This window comes from Somniosus microcephalus, unplaced genomic scaffold (genome assembly GCF_052327205.1).
Source record: "Somniosus microcephalus isolate GS21.2 unplaced genomic scaffold, FLI_Smic_1.0 scaffold639, whole genome shotgun sequence".
NCBI lineage: Eukaryota > Metazoa > Chordata > Chondrichthyes > Squaliformes > Somniosidae > Somniosus > Somniosus microcephalus.
Genome location: NW_028225826.1, coordinates 51,880 through 71,216, shown reverse-complemented (window position 1 = coordinate 71,216; position 19,337 = coordinate 51,880). Strand labels below are relative to the sequence as shown.

At 48.0% G+C, this 19,337-nt stretch overlaps 1 pseudogene; it reads left to right on the top strand.

Moving 5' to 3' along the window:
- The first annotated feature begins 11,283 nt into the window (after positions 1-11,283).
- Positions 11,284-19,337, top strand: part of LOC147081227 (E3 ubiquitin/ISG15 ligase TRIM25-like) — a 37,366-nt pseudogene continuing 29,312 nt past the window's right edge.

Genomic DNA, 19,337 nt, shown 5'->3' with positions numbered 1-19,337 from the left:
GAACATTCCCATTTCTGACCTTATGTTGGAGGGATAGTCATTGATGTAGCAGCTGAAGATGATTGGACCTAGGACACTGCCTTGAGGAACTCCTGCAGTGATGTCCTGGGGCTGTGATGATTAACCTTCAACCAGCACAACCATCTTCCTTTGTGCGAGGTAAGACTCCAGCCAGTGGAGCGTTTTCCCCCCAATTCCTACTGACTTCAATTTTACTAGGGCTCCTTGATGCCACACTCGGTGAAATGCTGCCTTGATATCAAGGGCAGTCACTCTCACCTCATCTCTGGAATTCAGCTCTTTTGTCCATGTTTGGACCAAGGCTGTAATGAGGTCTGGAGCCGAGGGGTCCTGGTGAACCCAAACTGAGCAGCGGTGGTGAGCAGGTTATTGGTGAGTAAGTGTCACTTGATAGCACTGTCGACGACAACTTCCATCACTTTACTGATGACTGAGAGTAGACTAATGGGGCAGTAATTGGCCAGATTGGATTTGGCCTGCTTTTTGTAGACATGGCCACAGTAAATAGTAATTCTAATAGGTCTAAGAGCATTAAAAAAACAAGCCTGAAGGCTTTGTGTCTTAATGCGAGGAGCATTCGTAATAAGGTGGATGAATTAGCTGTGCAAATAGAGGTAAATGAATATGATTTGATTAGGATTACGGAAACATGGCTCCAGGCTCCAGGGTGGCCAAGGCTTGGAACTCAACATCCAGGGGTATTCAATATTCAGGAAAGATAGGCAAAAAGGAAAGGGAGGTGGGGTAGCATTGCTGGTTAAAGAAGGGATTAACACAATTGTAAGGAAGGATATTAGCTCTGATGAAGTGGAATCTGTATGGGTAGAACTGAGAAATACCAAGGGGCAGAAAACATTAGTGGGAGTGGTATATAGACCGCCAAACAGTAATGCGGAGGTTGGGGATGGCATTAAAAGGGAAATTAGAGAAGCGTGCAATAAGGGCACAGCAGTCATCATGGGTGACTTTAATCTACATATAGATTGGGCTAACCAAATTAGTAACAATACTGTGGAGGAGGAATTCCTGGAGTGTTTAAGGGATGGTTTCCTGAACCAATATGTTGAGGAACCAACCAGAGATCAGGCCATCTTAGACTGGGTATTATGTAACGAGAAAGGATTAATTAGCAATCTTGTTGTACGAGGCCCCTTGGGTCGGAGCGAACATAATATGATCGAATTCTTCATTAAGATGGAGAATGAAGTAGTCGACTCAGAGACTAAGGTCCTAAATTTAAATAAAGGAAACTACGATGGTCTGAGGAGCGAGTTGGGTAGGATTGATTGGGGAATGTCACTCAAAGGGTTGACAGTGGATAGGCAATGGCAAACATTCAAAGACCGCATGGATGAACTACAGAATTTGTTCATCCCTGTTTGGCATAAAATAAAACAAAAAAGGTGACTCAACCGTGGCTAACAAGGGAAATTAGGGATAGCATAAGATCCAAGGAGAGGACATATAAATTGGCCAGAAAAAGCAGTAAACCTGAGGATTGGGAGCAGTTTAGGATTCAACAAAGGAGGACAAAGGGATTAATTAAGAAAGGGAAAATAGAATATGAGAGTAAGCTTGCTGGGAACATAAAAACATAAAAGCTTTTATAGATATGTGAAGAGAAAAAGATTGGTGAAGTCAAGCATAGGTCCCTTGCAGTCAGAATCAGGGGAATTTATAATGGGGAACAAAGAAATGGCAGACCAATTAAATACATATTTTGGTTCTCTCTTCACAATGGAGGACACAAATTACCTCCCAGAGATGTCGGGGAACATAGGGTCTGATGAAAGGGAGGAACTGAAAGAAATCAGTATTTGTAGGGAAATGGTGTTAGGGAAATTGATGGGATTGAAGGCCGATAAATCCCCAGGGCCTGATAATCTACATCCTAGGGTACTTAAGGAAGTGGCCTGAGAAATAGTTGATGCTTTGCTGATCATCTTCCAGCATTCGATGGAATCTGGAACAGTACCCATGGATTGGAGGGTAGCTAATGTTACCCCACTATTCAAAAAAGGTGGTAGAGAGAAAACGAGGAATTACGGTAAGCCTGACATCGGTAGTGGGGAAAATGCTAGAGTCCATTATAAAAGATGTAATAGCAGAGTGATGTAAGAAAAAGGAGTCTCACACATCAAGTAACTTTAAAGTAAGCTTTAAGCAACTTATAATCACACTATATACACAAGAGAGGTCTTCACCATGCCTCTGGTAGAAGCCCCTTACAATACTAAGCAGTTCAGTATTTATACCAGTCCAACAGGAAGTGATGTGTGACAGGAAGTGATGTATGTACAAAGTTCATAGTTCACAGTTCACAGTTCACAGGAAGTGACACATAACTTCCCGGAAGTTATCATTATTATCACATTCTTCCCTCCTGCAGGATTAGAAGGCTGTGGTCTTCCTTTTGTTCCACAGCCGCCGAACGAGGAAGCGTCGCACCCGTTTGGGTTCCCGTCATAGAGGGTCGCTGGTCCGCTTACATGCGGTTGGCCATTGGTCAGAGTCTGTGTGGCCTGGATTACCCTGTGAAGGGGCGGGGAGATCATGGCTTCGTGTACGAGCCCCAATAGGTTCAAAGTCGGTCTGCCTCTGTTCAGAGGGAGGTGCAGGGCTGGTCTGTGGTGGATCAGTACTTTCATGCGCGGTACTGGGAGGGTCACAACTTTGAGTACGGGGTTCTACCGGCACCAAGCTAGTTGGTGTCCGATCAGGATCCTGGAGAGGGGTACCCGATAGGTTCCAAGAGTTTCCTGGTAAAATACCATCACCCGATGTCCCACTAGGTCCTGGTGGGCAGGGAGCCAGATCCCGTAATGATACGGTAGATTCTCGGCCGTCGGGATATCGTATGTTTGCATAGGTGGGGTTGGCATCGGTTAGTTCGACCTCGTCTACGAGAGGGTCATTTTTAGACGTCCGAACGTATCTTCGGAGTAGAACAGGTCCAGGAGTAGTTAGCCATGATGGGAGTGATGTCCCATGAGATGAGCGACGCTGGAATCCAAAGAACCGCTCATGAGGTGTAGTATTTGTGGCTGTAGAAAGAAGGGACCGTATAGAGTGCAATGCATCCGGAAGCACTGCTTCCCATTGCTGGTCTGGTAGGCCCCGAGATCTTAAAGCAAGACGTACGGAATTCCAGGTGATACCGTTATACCTCTCTACCTGCCCATTTCCGATGGGATGGTATGGTGTTGTTTTGCTTGTAGCAACTCCCCGTTCTGAGAGGTAGTCCTTGAGTTCCCTTGACATAAAGGATGGACCTCGATCTGAGTGAATATAAGCCGGCATGCCACAGAGAGAAAATACCTGCTCAAGGCAGCAGATTACTGTGGATGCCAGCATATTGGAGCAGGGGAAGGCAAATGGAAAACATGAATATTCATCAATCATGGTGAGCAAATATGTGTTCCGAGTGGAAGAGGGCACTGGGCCCTTAAAATCGATGCTAAGTCGTTGCATCGGTTGGGTTGCGTGTATGAGCATACCATCTGAGGGGTGGAAGAACTGAGGTTTTAATTCCGCACAAAGCCGGCATTCTGAGCATATTTTCTTTACATCTCCAGTAGAAAAAGGGAGATTCCGTGATCGTACGAAATGTAGCATGCGCGTAACGCCAGGATGACACAATTCGTTATGGACATCTATGAGAGTAGAGGATGACATAGCGGAGCAGAATGCCTGTGTGAGGGTGTCCGGGGCCACATTCTCCTTGCCAGGTCGATAGTGAATGGTATAACCAAAAGAGGCCAGTTCCATCCTCCAAAGTTGTATTTTATTATTCTTAATTTTGGTTCGTTTTCGATTATCGAGCATGAAGGCGACTGATCGCTGGTCCGTGATTAATGTAAAGTGCTGGCGAGCTAGAAAATGGTTCCACTTCCGTACTGCCTCTATGATGGCTGTGGCTTCCTTCTCAACCGGAGGATAATGTAGCTCGGCACCTTGTAAGGTCCTGGACATAAATGCTACAGGACGACCTTCCTGATTTAGAGTAGCCGAGATCGCCACCTCCGAGGCATCACATTCGACTATGAAAGGGAGATTCTCATCGATGGAGTGAAGAGCCGCTTTCTCCAACTGTTTTTTGAGAAGGTTAAAGGCTGCAACAGCCGCTGTTTCCAATGGAAATGATCTAGCATGCAGCAAGGGTTGGATTTTGTCTGAAAAATGAGGAATCCATTTAGCGTAGTATGCAAACAGACCGAGAGCCCGACGTAAAGAAGCCGGATTCTTAGGTGACGGGAGCTCTTGGAGCGGGCGAAGTCTTTCTGGGTCTGGCTTAATGATACCATTGCCTACGCAGTAGCCAAGGATGTTGATGGTCGGTTGCGACTCAACAGATTTAGATTCATTCAAAGTTAAGTTACGGCGATGGAGGGCATCCCGAAATTTTTGGAGGTTGGCGTCGTGTTCCTGTTGATCGTGACCTGCAATAATAATGTTATCAAGATAGGGAAAAGTGTCCCTTAGGTTTTTCTGTTTAACCAGGCCATCCATTGCCCGTTGGAAGACAGCCACTCCATTAGTAACCCCGAATGGGAGGCGACGAAATTGGTACAGCCGTCCATTAGCCTCAAAGGCCGTGTACTGCTTATCTGAGACCTTCAAGGGTACTTGATGATAGGCACTTTTCAAATCGTAAGTTGAGAACACTTTGTATTCGGCCAGTTTATTAACCATATCATCAATGCGTGGCAATGGGTAGGCGTCCAAGTCAGTATATTGATTGATGGTTTGCGAATAATCAATGCATAGTCGTTGTTTGTGAGGTTTTAGAGGGTTCTTGACAATGACGACTTGAGCCCGCCAGGGCGACGAACATGGTTCAATGATATCCTCTGCTAGAAGTCGAGAGATTTCAGCCTCAATAAAAGATTGGTCTTCCTAATTAAAGCGCCGCGATTTCGTTATTATTGGTTTGCATCGAGGCGGAATACTGGCAAATAATGAGGGTTCATCAAGTGAAGCTGCTGATAATGCACAAAACGGTAATTTAGACGGTATATTAAAAATAGTAAGTCCAGGTTTGGATCCGCCGAACTCAATGGTGAGTTTCTTATGCTGTTTTTGGAAATCCATCCCTAAGAGGAGATCACTACATAAGTCCTTGAGCACCGAAAGTCGGGTGGAGGGATACAGGCGACCATTAAGTGTCATATCAACAACACAAAAGCCGGAGGTTCTGGTATTAAGTGATGACTGAGCCATCGCAATTGCCTGGTCCGATGGGAAGACACGTAGTTTCAATTTCGCAACAATCTGTTCTTTAATGAAACTATCAGTACTTCCTGAGTCAATTAAGGCACCTAAGGTATGCCCTTTAATTGAAACTTTTGTAGCTGCATGAAACAGGTTCTGTGGGCAAGCAGCTGTAATTGGTGTCATTGCACAGAGAGTGGCTGAAACTCTCGGTGTGCTTCTTCGGGAGAGAGCGCGAGAGGAAGCTTGATAGGTCCTAGCTGGAGCATCTTGATAGGCCCTAATTGGGGCAGTTCGGTAGGCCTTAGCTGGATAGGCCCTCGTAGAGGCTCTTGATTGGCAAACTTTAGCAAAGTGTCCTTTTTTTCGCAATGACTGCAGATCGCATTGCGAGCAGGGCAGAATTTCCTAGGGTGAAAAGAATCTCCACAAAAGAAGCATTCCTTCCTAGATTGCCAAGAGGCTGCTAAAGTGGGGTCATCCTCCTCTTCTTCATCAGAATTATCAGGATTAGATTCCTCCATGATAGGGTTCACCTGAGACCACTTGAATTGTCTGGTTGCAGTTACAGCAGCAGATCGAGATCTGGGCAGCTGATAGAGGTCTGCATTTCTCTTTGCCAAATCCAGAGAACAAGCTAGGTCAAAAGCTTTTTGTAGCTCAAGTGTTTTACTTTCTAGTAGACGCTGGCGTATAAATGGAGAGGCAATCCCGCAGATGAAAGCATCACGAATCATTTCTTCGCGGTACAGCTCAGCTGAGGCTGCCTGAAAGTTACAATCTATGCTGAGCCTGCGAAGTTCTTGAAGGAATTCGTTAATCGATTCCCCTGGCCCTTGTCGGGCTGTGGCCAGTAGATGTCTAGCATAGACCTCATTTGGAGTCTTGGCATACAGTTTCTTAAGTGCCCGAATCACCTCATCGTAATTATCCCATTCATCAACATATTCAAACACTGTTGGGGTCACATAGTTGATAAGTATCCTCAGTTTAGTAGGAGCATTCGCTTTACATTCATCCAGAAAATTCTCAAAAGTACGGTACCAATGCTTCCATACCCTGCCAGCTGCTGGTGTGTTTGGGTCCAAGTCCAGACGAGTAGGTTTAAGGATGTTTTCCATGATGGGTGGTTCCCTGGATCCTTAACTCCGAGTTTGTCCGAAGGTCTAGTATTTGTGAGTGTAAATACTAAGTTGCTTAAATTGATGTAAGAAAAAGGAGTCTCACACATCAAGTAACTTTAAAGTAAGCTTTAAGCAACTTATAATCACACTATATACAAGAGAGGTCTTCACCATGCCTCTGGTAGAAGCCCCTTACAATACTAAGCAGTTCAGTATTTATACCAGTCCAACAGGAAGTGACGTGTGACAGGAAGTGATGTATGTACAAAGTTCATAGTTCACAGTTCACAGTTCACAGGAAGTGACACATAACTTCCCGGAAGTTATCATTATTGTCACACAGAGCACTTGGAAAACAGTGACAGGATCGGACAAAGTCAACATGGATTTACAAAAGGTAAATCGTGCTTGACTAATCTACTGGAATTTTTTGAGGATGTAACTGGTGAAATAGATAAGGGAGAACCAGTGGATGTGGTGTATTTGGACTTTCAGAAGGCTTTCGATAAGGTCCCGCATAAGAGATTAGCGTGTAAAGTTAAGGCACATGGGATTTGGGGCAAGGTATTGACTTGGATAGAGTACTGGTTGGCAGACAGAAAGCAAAGAGTTGGAATAAACGGGTCTTTTTCCGAGTGGCAGGCAGTGACTAGTGAGGTACCGCAGGGATCGGTCCTTGGACCCCAGCTATTATCTCCAAATTTCCCCAAATTTGCAGACGACACAAAGCTGGGTGGGCGTGTGTGTTGTGAGGAGGATGCCGAGAAACTCCAGGATGATTTGGACAGGTTGGATGATTGGGCAAAAGCATGGCAGATGCAATATAATGTGGATAAATGTGAGGTTATCCACTTTGGTGGCAAAAACAGGAAGGCAGATTATTATCTGAATGGCAATAGATTGGGAGAAGGGGAAGTGCAACGAGACCTGGGTGTCCTTGTGCACCAGTCGCTGAAGGTAAGCATGCAGGTGCAGCAGGCGGTTAAGAAGGTAAATGGCATGTTGGCCTTCGTAGTGAGAGGGTTTGAGTACAGGAACAAGGATGTCTTGCTGCAGTTATACAGGGCTTTGGTGAGACCACATCTTGAGTATTGTGTGCAGTTTTGCTCGCCTTTTCTGAGGAAGGATGTTCTTGCCATGGAAGGAGTTCAGCGAAGATTCACCAGGCTGATACCTGGGATGGCAGGAATGACGTATGAGGAGAGATTGGGTCGATTGGGCTTGTACTCGCTGGAGTTTATAAGAATGAGAGGGGATCTCATTGAAACTTATAAAATTCTGACAGGACTGGACAGACTAGATGCAGGAAGGATGTTCCCAATGGTCAGGGAGTCCAGAACCAGGGGTCACAGTGTAAGGATAAGGGGTAGGCCATTTAGGACAGAAATGAGGAGGAATTTCTTCACCCAGAGAGTGGTGAACCTGTGGAATTCTCTACCACAGAAGGCAGTAGAGGCCAATACATTAAATATATTCAAGAAGGAGTTGGATATATTTCTTAAGGCTAAAGGGATCAAGGGGTATGGGGAAAAAGCAGGGACCAGGTACTGAACTTGGATGATCAGCCATGATCGCATTGAATGGCGGAGCAGGCTCAACCCTGGTGGGGGGGGGGGAGAGCGGGTGGGTTCCAATCCAGTGGCAGGGGGGGAGGGTCTGATCCCGGAGGGAGGGCTGATGGTGGGGTGAGCTTGGGGAGCTGGGAGGAAGCACTCCTGCTCCTCCCGGCCCACAAGGATTGGTCCCCGAGTCTGTCCTTGCCTCTCTTGTTGAATGGCGGAGCAGGCTCGAAGGGCCAAATGGCCTACTCCTGCTCCTATTTCTTATGTTCTTATGATCCTGTGACTTCAGCCAACCACATTCCTAAAATCTGGGTGTACCATACATTTTAAGTTGTTTATGTTCTGAGGCTCCCCATGCTGTACAACATTCTCTAGACAGTTAATGGGCGTCCAGTCTTCTGCCAAAGCAGCTCTTGATCCGATTGCAGGGACGTGGGGAAGAGAGGCCAGGACAACTCTTCCTCTGATTCTCACTCTTTCCCTGTGGCAATTGTTTAACATTTTTCTAGATGGGAGCCAATTTTTATCTTCAGGTCGAAGTCGGTTCGCAACTGGCGCAATTCCCGCCTGAAAGGTCAATAGCGCCCAATTATCCCGATTCGTAGATGGTACCAAATCGTGTGGTGGAGTCAGGAGCTTAGAAGCAGGAAATCGATTACAACTGGATAGAATGAAGAAGTGGGCCCAAGATTGGCAAATGTTTTTCAATGGAGATAATTGTGCAATTATGTAGATAGGTGTGCAGAATTCAGGTGTACAGTACAGCACGAGTGGGAGCAGGTTAAACTTTACAGGGAGAGTGAGAAATTTGATCGTTGACTGTTCCCTAAATGATCAAGCTCATTGTCAAGTGGCCAAAGTGAACATGACCCTGGGTTGTATTGCCTGCCCTGTTCAGAATAAAACTAGGGCTATATACGGCTTTGGTGAGACCTTGTCCAGAGTATTGTGAACCAATCTGGTCCTCTCACCTCAAAGAGGATGTTGTGGATCCAGAGAAGGTACAGGTTACGCCAACATGGATGATCCCTGGCCTAAGTAGAGTTGTCAGCCATGACTCAGTGGTAGCACTCTCGTCTCTGAGTCAGAAGGTCCTGGGTTTACATTCAACTCCAGACACTTCAGTACAAATTCTAGGCTGCCACTCCAGCGCAATACTGAACGAGTGCTGCACTATCAGAGGTGTCATCTATTGAATGAGAGGTTAAACCGAGGCCCCGTCTGCCCTCTCGGGTGGATGTAAAAGATTCCATAGCGCTATTTGAAGAAGAGCAGGGGAGTACTTCCTGGTACCCATCTCCCCTGTGCTCGCTGACCTACATTGGCTCCCAGTTAAGCAGCGTCTCAATTTCAAAATTCTCATCCTTGTTTTCAAATCTCTCGCCCCTCCCTATCTCTGTAATCTCCACCAGCCCCACAACCCCCACCCCCCCTGAGATATCTGCGCTCTTCTAATCATGCTCTCTTAAGCATCCCTGATTATAATCGCTCAACCATTGGTGGCCGTGCCTTCTGTTGCCTGGCCCCTAAGCTCTGGAATTCCCTCCCTAAACCTGTCCGCCTCTCTACCTCTCTTCCTTCCTTTAAGACGCTCTTTAAAACTTTCCTCTTTGGCTAAGTTTTTGGTCACCTGCCCTAATTTCTCTTAATTTCGATCCGTTATCCCCCCCTTCGATTTCCTCCCCCCATTTGATCCCCTCTCCCCTCCTTTTGATCCCCTCTCCCCCCTTCGATCCCCTCTCCCCCCTTTGATCCCCTCCCCCCTTCTGATCCCCTCTCCTCCCCCTTTGATCCGCTCTCATAGAGTCATAACGGCACAGAAGGAGGCCATTCGGCCCATCAAGTCCATGCCAGCTCCCTGTCGAGCAATCCAGTCAGTCTCATTCCCCCGCTCTATCCCCATGGCTGATCTTGTACCTCATCTCCACTTTCCTGCACTATCCCCATATCCCTTGATTCCCTTAATATTCAAAAATCTATCGATCTCTGTCTTGAATATACTCAACGACTGAGCCTCCACAGCCCTCGGGTAGAGAATTCCAAAGATTCACCACCCTCTGAGTGAAGAAATGTTTCCTCATCTCAATCCTAAATGGCCGACCCCTTATTCTGAGACTGTGACCCCTAGTTCTAGACTCCCCAGCCAGGAGAAACATCTTCCTGCATCTACCCTGTCAAGTCCTGTAAGAATTTTGCATGTTTCAATGAGATCACCTCTCATTCTTCTAAATACTAGAGACTAAAGGCCGAGCCTACTCAATCTCTCCTCTGATCAGAAGATTACAAGATAGGTAGGGATGAGGGAGGAGATTTAACCCATATTAACTCATCCACCAGGAATAAAAACCTACATTTTCCTCCATCGTATCATCTAACTGAGCACTGAAAAATCTAATGTCCTACCTGGACAACCATTGCAAGTGTTAATCGGCCTTTCTGTGAAGTGCTTCTGATATCTGTCCTGGATTTCACTTTCACTATTTTAACCTCCTTCTGTTTGGTCTAGTATCCTGGCATAGTTTGTCTATGCCTTTTAATCATAGAATCATATAGTACAGCACAGAAGGAGGCCAGTCGGCCCATTGAGTCTGCGCTGGCTGGTTCAAAGAGCAATTTAGTTAGTCCCTCTCCCCTGCCCTTTCCCTGTATCCCTGCATTTTTTTCCCCTTCAAATATTTATCCAATTCCCTTTTGAATGTTACTATTGAGTCTGCCTCCACCACCCTATCAGGCAGTGCATTCCAAATCCTAACCACTCGTTGCATAAAAAAGTTTTCCCTCCTGTCGCCTCTGGTTTGCCAATCACCATAAATCTGTGTCCTCTGGTTATCGACCCTTCAGCCATTGGAAACAGTTTCTCTTTATTTACTCATCTAAACCCTTCATGATTTTAAACACCTCTATCAAATCTCCTTCTCTGCTCTAAGGAGAACAACCCCAGCTCCTCCACGCAACTGAAGTTCCTCATCCCTGGTAAATCTCTTCTGTAGCGCTATTCACTTGCAAAGTACTTCATTGGCTGTAATGTAGGGAAAGGGCAGCCAATTTGCACACAGCAAGATCCCACAAACAGCAATGTGATAATGACCAGATAATCTGGGCTTTTTTTTTAGTGATGTTGGTTGAAGAATAAATATTAGCCAGGACAGGGGAAGAACACCTGTGCGTGGGTTCAACATCCTACATAGTTCTGTAAAGTCCGCTCTCAGTCATCCTCTTTCAAGTGTTAAGAGCACAGCCTCTCTGTATTTCCTTGTAATTTAATCCTTTCAGCCTCGATGTTCTTGTCGACACCGCCTCAAGGTGTGGGCACAAACTTCCTGTAAACTCCTGTCCTTTCAGTTTCTATCCATTCCTGTTCAAATATGGCTTCTGTTTTACCTCAGAAAACTTTGGAGGGAGAGCGAACGTGACCCCTCTGCCTGTAGAATTACAGCAATCCTGTGAGACTGAGCTGTGATCACAGCTTCTGCCAGCCTTGTGTCCAGTCCTGGGACAAGTCTGTGACTGGTGTTCACTCCTGTCCGCAGTGTGGAGAGCCCCCGGGTCCTGGTCTGCTGAAGGACCTTCAACTGGAGGACTCGGTGCAGGAACATCAGGACCTGGAGGTCTCCCACGATGTTGCTTCTGTGTAACTACTGCACCGAGAAACCGCGCCCCGCCGCCAAGACCTGCCTGAAATGCGAAGCCTCGATGTGCCCTGAACACCTCCGGCACCACACCGAGAGCGCTGTGTTTAAAAACCACCTGCTGGTAGATGCCACTGCAGACGTGTCCCGGTGGAAGTGCACAGAGCACCAGGAACTGCTGAAGATTTACTGCAAGGATGATCAAGTGTGTGTCTGCACTCTCTGCACTTTAATCGGGAAACACAAGGACCACCGGTGTGGGAGCATCAGCGAGGGAGAGAAGGAACTGCGGGTAAGTTTTGTGTTAGTCCTAGGGGCCCTAAAATTCCTTGGGATTTCTCTCGGCCTCCCGCTGTACCTGGAGATGGGGAAACGCCAGGGGAATGGGATCAATGGTTGTTACAGGAGGCGATCGGGAATTCTCAGCGGAATTTCAGGGCACTGCGTCCATCAAGGATAGTTACCACATTAACCAGAGGACAAAACTCATCTGCGGAAACTGGCCTCGATTTTAACACCCCCACCACCCCACGATGGGTGGGGGAGCGGGTCGGAGGATGGTTAAAGAGTTAAATACGGGGAACGCAACCCCAAAACGCCTTTTTTACGGCGGCATATATCGAGTCTTGAAACTGGGCTCTCGGTGCAATTGGGAGCCCGATTTGAAATTGACTGCTGCTGCGTGTTTTTTTAAAAATTCGTTCCTGGGATGTGGGCGTTGCTGGCAAGGCCGGCATTTATTGCCCATCCCTAATTGCCCTCGAAGGTGGTGGTGAGCCGCCTTCTTGAACCGCTGCAGTCCGTATGGTGAAGGTGCTCCCGCAATGCTGTTAGGGAGGGAGTGCCAGGATTTTGACCCAGCGACGATGAAGGATCCAAGTCAGGATGGTGTGTGACTTGGAGGGGAACTTGGAGGTGGTGTTCCCATCTGCTTGCTGCCCTCGGCAGTGAAAGGGAGGCGGGAGCTGCCGGCTCCACGAGGGAAGTGCCTTTTCCAGAGCTCCTTGTGGGCCAGGTGGAGCATGAGTGTTTCCCGCCAGGCTCCTCAAGACAGCCTGCAGCCTCCTCCCTGCCGATCGCAGCTTCTCTCTCCCCCACCTGCCCCAACCTCCAGACCTGATGACCGATCTTAGCCCTCCCGTCCCCACAGTCCCGATGTCAGATCCCCCCCCCCGCCAAGTTGCAATGGCCGACCGCCCCGCCATCCGGTAGCTGGGGACTGTCTCAGAGGGTCGCTGGGGACTGTCCCAGAGGGTCGCTGGGATCTGTCCCAGAGGGTTGCTGGGGTCTGTCCCAGAGGGTCGCTGGGGTCTGTCGCAGAGGGTCGCAGGGGTCTGTCTCAGAGGGTCCCTGTCGCTGGGGTCTGTCCCAGAGGGTCGCTGGGGTCTGTCCCAGAGGGTCGCTGGGGATTGCCCCAGAGGGTCGCTGGGGTCTGTCCCAGAGGGTCGCTGGGGTCTGTCTCAGAGGGTCGCTGGGGTCTGTCTCAGAGGGTCACTGGGAACTGTCCCAGAGGGTTGCTGGGGTCTGTCTCAGAGGGTCGCTGGGGTCTGTCCCAGAGGGTCGCTGGGAACTGTCCCAGAGGGTCACTGGGGTCTGTCTCAGAGGGTCGCTGGGGTCTGTCCCAAAGGGTCGCTGGGGACTGTCCCAGAGGGTCGCTGGGGTCTGTCTCAGAGGGTCGCTGGGGATTGTCCCAGAGGGTCGCTGGGGTCTGTCCCAGAGGGTCGCTGGGGTCTCTACCAGAGGGTCGCTGGGGTCTCTCCCAGAGGGTCGCTGGGGTCTGTCCCAGAGGGTCACTGGGGTCTGTCCCAGAGGGTCGCAGGGGTCTGTCTGAGAGGGTCCCTGTCGCTGGGGTCTGTCCCAGAGGGTCGCTGGGGATTGTCCCAGAGGGTCACTGGGAACTGTCCCAGAGGGTCGCTGGGGTCTGTCCCAGAGGGTCGCTGGGGTCTGTCCCAAAGGATCGCTGGGGACTGTCCCAGAGGGTCGCTGGGGTCTGTCCCAGAGGGTCGCTGGGGTCTGTCCCAGAGGGTCGCTGGGGTCTGTCCCAGAGGGTCGCTGGGGTCTGCCCCAGAGGGTCACTGGGGCCTGTCCCAGAGGGTCGCTGTGGTCTGTCCCAGAGGGTCGCTGGCGTCTGTCCCAGAGGGTCCCTGTCGCTGGGGTCTGTCCCAGAGGGTCGCTGGGGTCTGTCTCAGAGGGTCGTTGGGGTCTGTCCCAGAGGGTCGCTGGGGATTGTCCCAGAGGGTCGCTGGGGTCAGTCCCAGAGGGTCGCTGGGGTCTGTCTCAGAGGGTCACTGGGGACTGTCTCAGAGGGTCCCTGTCGCTGGGGTCTGTCTCAGAGGGCCCCTGCCACTGGTTTTCCCAGCCTGTCCATTTGGCTGGCTGCTAGGCGGGAAATGGATCACAAAATATTAATGGGGTCTTGCCATTAAATTCGCAGAACCTCCATGTCGCCAGCCTTGCCGAGTTCTTCGGCCATTTTTGGCATCCCGCGCATCCTCCCTGCCTCCCTGTAAATATCGGGGCCATTGTTTCAGTGAGCGAGTGGTCAATTTATGGAACAGGCTGCCGAAGGAGAGTGGAAGCTGATAGTATTTATTCATTCAAATGCAAATGAGATTGATTTCCTTCACAGGAACAGGAACTGGAGGAGGCCATTCGGCCCCTCGAGCCTGTTCCGCCATTTAATTGGATCATGGCTGACCTGTATTTTAACTCCATCTACCCACCTTGGTTCCGTAACCCTTAATAACCTTGTCTACTAAAAATCTATCAATCTCTGTTTTCAAATTTTCAATTGAACCAAGCATCAACAGCTTTTTTGGGGAGAGAGTTCCAGATTTCCTCTACCCCTTGTGTGTCCTGACATCACCCCTGAATGGCCTGGCTCTAATTTTAAGCTTCTGCCCCCTTGTTCTGGACTCGCCCACCAGAGGAAATAGTTTCACTCTATCTACCCTATCATCATAAACACCTCAATTAGATCACCCCTTATACACAAAGGAATACAAGCCTAGTATAAGCAACCTGTTCTCCAAATTTAATCCTTTTAGCCATGGTATCATTCTGGTGAATCTGCACTGCACCCCTTCCAAGGCCAACATAACTTTCCTGAGGTGCGGTGCCCAGAACTGAATGCAGTGTTCTAAATGACATTTTGGATACAGTATATGAGTACGGAAAACTTTATGCTATCCGGCACCGACGGGACCGAGCTGTTGCCGTTCCCTCAAAACTGCTGGACACTCCAGTGCTAATGTTGAAAGATACGGAAGCTTCTGAGCTCCGTATCTGTCAACAAACCCTGTTGCTTAGCAACAGCTTCTAAACAGTCCAAACGTCTCTGTAGCATCTCTGTAGCTTATCAACAGCTTCAGCAGACCTTGCAGAGCTTGACTGTTGAGGAAAAAAGCAACGAGAAAAAAAAACCTAACGAAAACGGCACCTGACTTTTGCCGGTGGCTCGAGCATTCCGGACAGTTAGCCTCCGGATAACACAAAGTTTCCTGTAATTTGAGACGTGACGTGTGGTAAGTGCAGCGAGCTCGGGAGGAACAGGTGACTTTGGACCTATGGGGCGCAATTTTGCCAGCCCTGGGGAGGCGGGTTTGGAGGCGGGACTGCCAGGAAAATGGCAGAATCTGGGGCGGGTGCCCATCCCGCCCCCAACCTACCTCCGCGCCATCTTCCCAGGAGGCGGGTAGCTGACCCACGCCGGGTCCCGTCTCCTGGAGGCGGGACGGGGATTACAGCCACTTAACTGCCTGTTAACAGGTAGTTAGTTAACAGGCAGGTAAGAGGATTATCCCCATTTTACCCACACAAGTGTGGGCTTCCCGAAGGTTGTGAACCCCACCAGGGTCACCGAGGCAAGCAGTGGGCCTGTGGGGGTCGGAGGGGTGCAAAAGTGCAATGTGAAGGTAAGTAATGGGTGCAAGTGTGGAGAGGTGAGTATGCGAGGTGAGTGGAAAGTGTTAGAAAATGTTTACTTACCTTTGTTTCTTACTGCAGGCTTCAATTGTTGGGGATGCGGAGAGTCTCGCATCTCCGCAGCAGAGATGACAGATGGCTGCTGCATTCTCCGATGCAACAACCATCTAATTCCTGCTAAAGAAAGAGGTTTGATGAGTCTTGAATACAAGAACTCATCAAACAACAGAGAATGTCAGTGTTTGACAGCTTCACAGAGCTGTCAAACGATGACAATTTGACAGATGAAACATCATATGCTGACGTTCTCTGTAATCAGCTTCCCCTTAATTGGCCTGCTAAGCCCGCTGGGCAGGCTTAACATGGTCAATCAAGGGAAAATAGCGTGGGTTGGCCAGAAGTTGATGGAGGCGGGACTGAAACCCGACAAGTGGGAATCCCGCCTCCAAAAGCTCCCCATTGGCAAAATCCAGCCCAGGGTTCTTGAAGCTCTCGACCACTGGGGGTTTTCTTCGCCTCGTGTCTGGGTCTGTTGTAGACTCATTGATAGAGATTGATCGCTGTGATTGGTCAACAACTCCATTATCATTGTATCATGTGACTACCAGGCTGGTAGAAGATGAACTAGATGGACCTCGGTCTTTTTGCCTATCGCAATTCCTACGTTCCCAGATAAAGGATCGATCTTTCTAACTGTATTTCAGATTGACTTACGTGATCAGCTGCAGCACACGCAGAATAATATTGAAGCTGTGCAAGAAGCCCTCAGAGATCTTAAGGGAAAGAAACCTTACACTCAGGTGAGTTCAAATGTGGTAGAATAAACTTCCCTATATAGCTCAGTGAGTGGCTGATTCATGTAGAGCAGGATAGTGTCAGGTTCAGTTCCTGATCTGTCCTGAGTTCACTCATCTCAAGCAAGGCAGGAGCTGGAGTACCACATTTAGCCTCAGTCCCCTGAGTTAGGGAGGGAAAATCAGCCAGTGCTAACAAAAAAAGATGAAACAGAAGCTGTTGGGTTTAAGCCATATTGCTCTAGAAATGACTGGTTGTGAATTAACAGACAAATGCTCAATGTGTTCGAATGGCATTTCTCATTCATTCGAAATGGGTTTATCTCTCTGTCAAAATGCCGGGCAAAAAAAAAGTTAGGACTCTTTTCTCTAGGAAAGATAAGGCTGATAGAGGTCTTTAAAATGATGAAGGGTTTTGATAGGGTAGACAGAGAGAAAATTTGAGGTGATTTGATTGAGGTTTTTAGGATTTTGTAAGGTCCTGAATTTAAATAAAGGAAACTACGATGGTATGAGGCGCGAGTTGGGTAGGATTGATTGGGGAATGGCACTCAAAGGGTTGACGGTGGATAGGCAATGGCAAACATTCAAAAATCGCATGGATGAACTACAGAATTTGTTCATCCCTGTTTGGCATATAAATAAAACAAAAAAGGTGACTCAACCGCGCCTAACAAGGGAAATTAGGGATAGCATAAGATCCAAGGAGAGGACATATAAATTGGCCAGAAAAAGCAGCAAACCTGAGGATTGGGAGCAGTTTAGGGTTCAGCAAAGGAGGACAAAGGGATTAATTAAGAGGGGGAAAATAGAGTATCAGAGTAAGCTTGCAGGGAACATAAAAACTGACTGTAAAAGCTTTTATAGATATGTGAAGAGAAAAAGATTGGTGAAGTCAAGCGTAGGTCCCTTGCAGTCAGAATCAGGGGAATTTATAATGGGGAACAAAGAAATAGCAAACCAATTAAATACATACTTTGGTTCTGTCTTCACAAAGGAGGACACAAATAACCTCCCAGAGATGTCGGGGAACATAGGGTCTAATGAGAGGGAGGAATTGAATGAAATCAGTATTTGTAGGGAAATGATGTTAGGGAAATTGACGGGATTGAAGGCCGATAAATCCCCAGGGCCTGATAATCTACATCCTAGGGTACTTAAGGAAGTGGCCCTACAAATAGTTGATGCATTGCTGGTCATCTTCCAAAATTCTATAGACTCTGGAACAGTCCAAAGATGTGCGGGTTAGGTTGATTGGCCATGATAAAAAAATTGGCCCTTAGTGTTAGGGGGGATTAAATATGTGGGGTTACGGGGTTACGGGGATAGGGTTTGGGTGGGATGGCTGTCGGTGTAGGGACCGGGTGCTAGGGTTTGGATGATCAGCCATGATCTCGTTGAATGGCGGAGCAGGCTCGAAGGGCCGAATGGCCTACTCCTGCTCCTAGTTTCTATGTTTCTATGTTCCTATGGATTGGAGGGTAGCCAATGTTACCCCACTGTTCAAAAAAGGTGGTAGAGAGAAAATGGGAAATTATAGACCGGTAAGCCTGACATCAGTAGTGGGGAAAATGCTAGAGTCCATTATAAAAGATGTAATAGCTGAGCACTTGGAAAACAGTGACAGGATCGGACAAAGTCAACATGGATTTACAAAAGGTAAATCGTGCTTGACTAATCTACTGACATTTTTTAAGGATGTAACTGGTAGAATAGATAAGGGAGAACCAGTGGATGTGGTGTATTTGGACTTTCAGAAGGCTTTCGATAAGGTCCCGCATAAGAGATTAGCGTGTAAAGTTAAGGCACATGGGATTGGGGGCAAGGTACTGAGTTGGATAGAGAACTGGTTGGCAGACAGGAAGCAAAGAATTGGAATAAACAGGTCTTTTTCCGAGTGACAGGCAGTGACTAGTGGGGTACCGCAGGGATCGGTCCTAGGACCCCAGCTATTCACAATATATATTAATGATCTAGACGAGGGAACTAGATGTAATAGCTCCAAGTTTGCAAATGACACAAAGCTGGGTGGGCGTGTGTGCTGTGAGGAGGATGCCGAGAAACTCCAGGATGATTTGGATAGGTTGGGTGATTGGGCAGATGCATGGCAAATGCAGTATAATGTGTATAATTGCGAGTTTATCCACTTCGGTGGCAAAAACAGGAAGGCAGATTATTATCTGAACGGCAATAGATTGGGAGAAGGGGAAGTGCAACGAGACCTGGGTGTCCTTGTGCATCAGCCGCTGAAGGTAAGCATGCAGGTGCAACAGGCAGTTAAGAAGGCAAATGGTATGTTGGCCTTCATAGCGAGAGGATTCGAGTACAGGAGCAAGGATGTCTTGCTGCAGTTGTACAGGGCCTTGGTGAGACCACACCTTGAGTATTGTGTGCAGTTTTGGTCGCCTTATCTGAGGAAGGATGTTCTTGCCATGGAGGGAGTGCAGTGAAGATTCACCAGACTGATACCTGGGATGGCAGGAATGACGTATAAGGAGAGATTGGGTCGATTGGGCTTATACTCGCTGGAGTTTAGAAGAATGAGAGGGGATCTCATTGAAACTTATAAAATTCTAACAGGATTAGACAGACTAGATGCAGGAAGGATGTTCCTGATGGCGGGGAAGTCCAGAACCAGATGAGGAGGAATTTCTTCACTCAGAGAGTGGTGAACCTGTGGAATTCTCTACCACAGAAGGCAGTTGAGGCGAATTCATTAAATATATTCAAGAAGGAGTTAGATATATTTCTTAAGGCTAAAGGGATCAAGGGATATGGGGAGAAGACAGGGACAGGGTACTGAGTTTGGATTCTTCTTATCGTGTCCACGGACAGTCTATACATAGCCCAGCCAGAACTGGACACATTTTTGCGCCTTGTTGTTGAATTCGGCAAGATCTGCAACAGTGCAGGGTTCCTCTAACGATGGGCATTGCAGGAGATGTTGCACAGTCTGTGCCTCAGTTCCACGTTCACAAGTTGTCGGGCTGGTTGAATATCCCCATTTGCTTAGTGACACCTTTGAGCAACCTACACCGGTCCTAAGTCTGTTAAGGCACTTCCAGGTTGCCC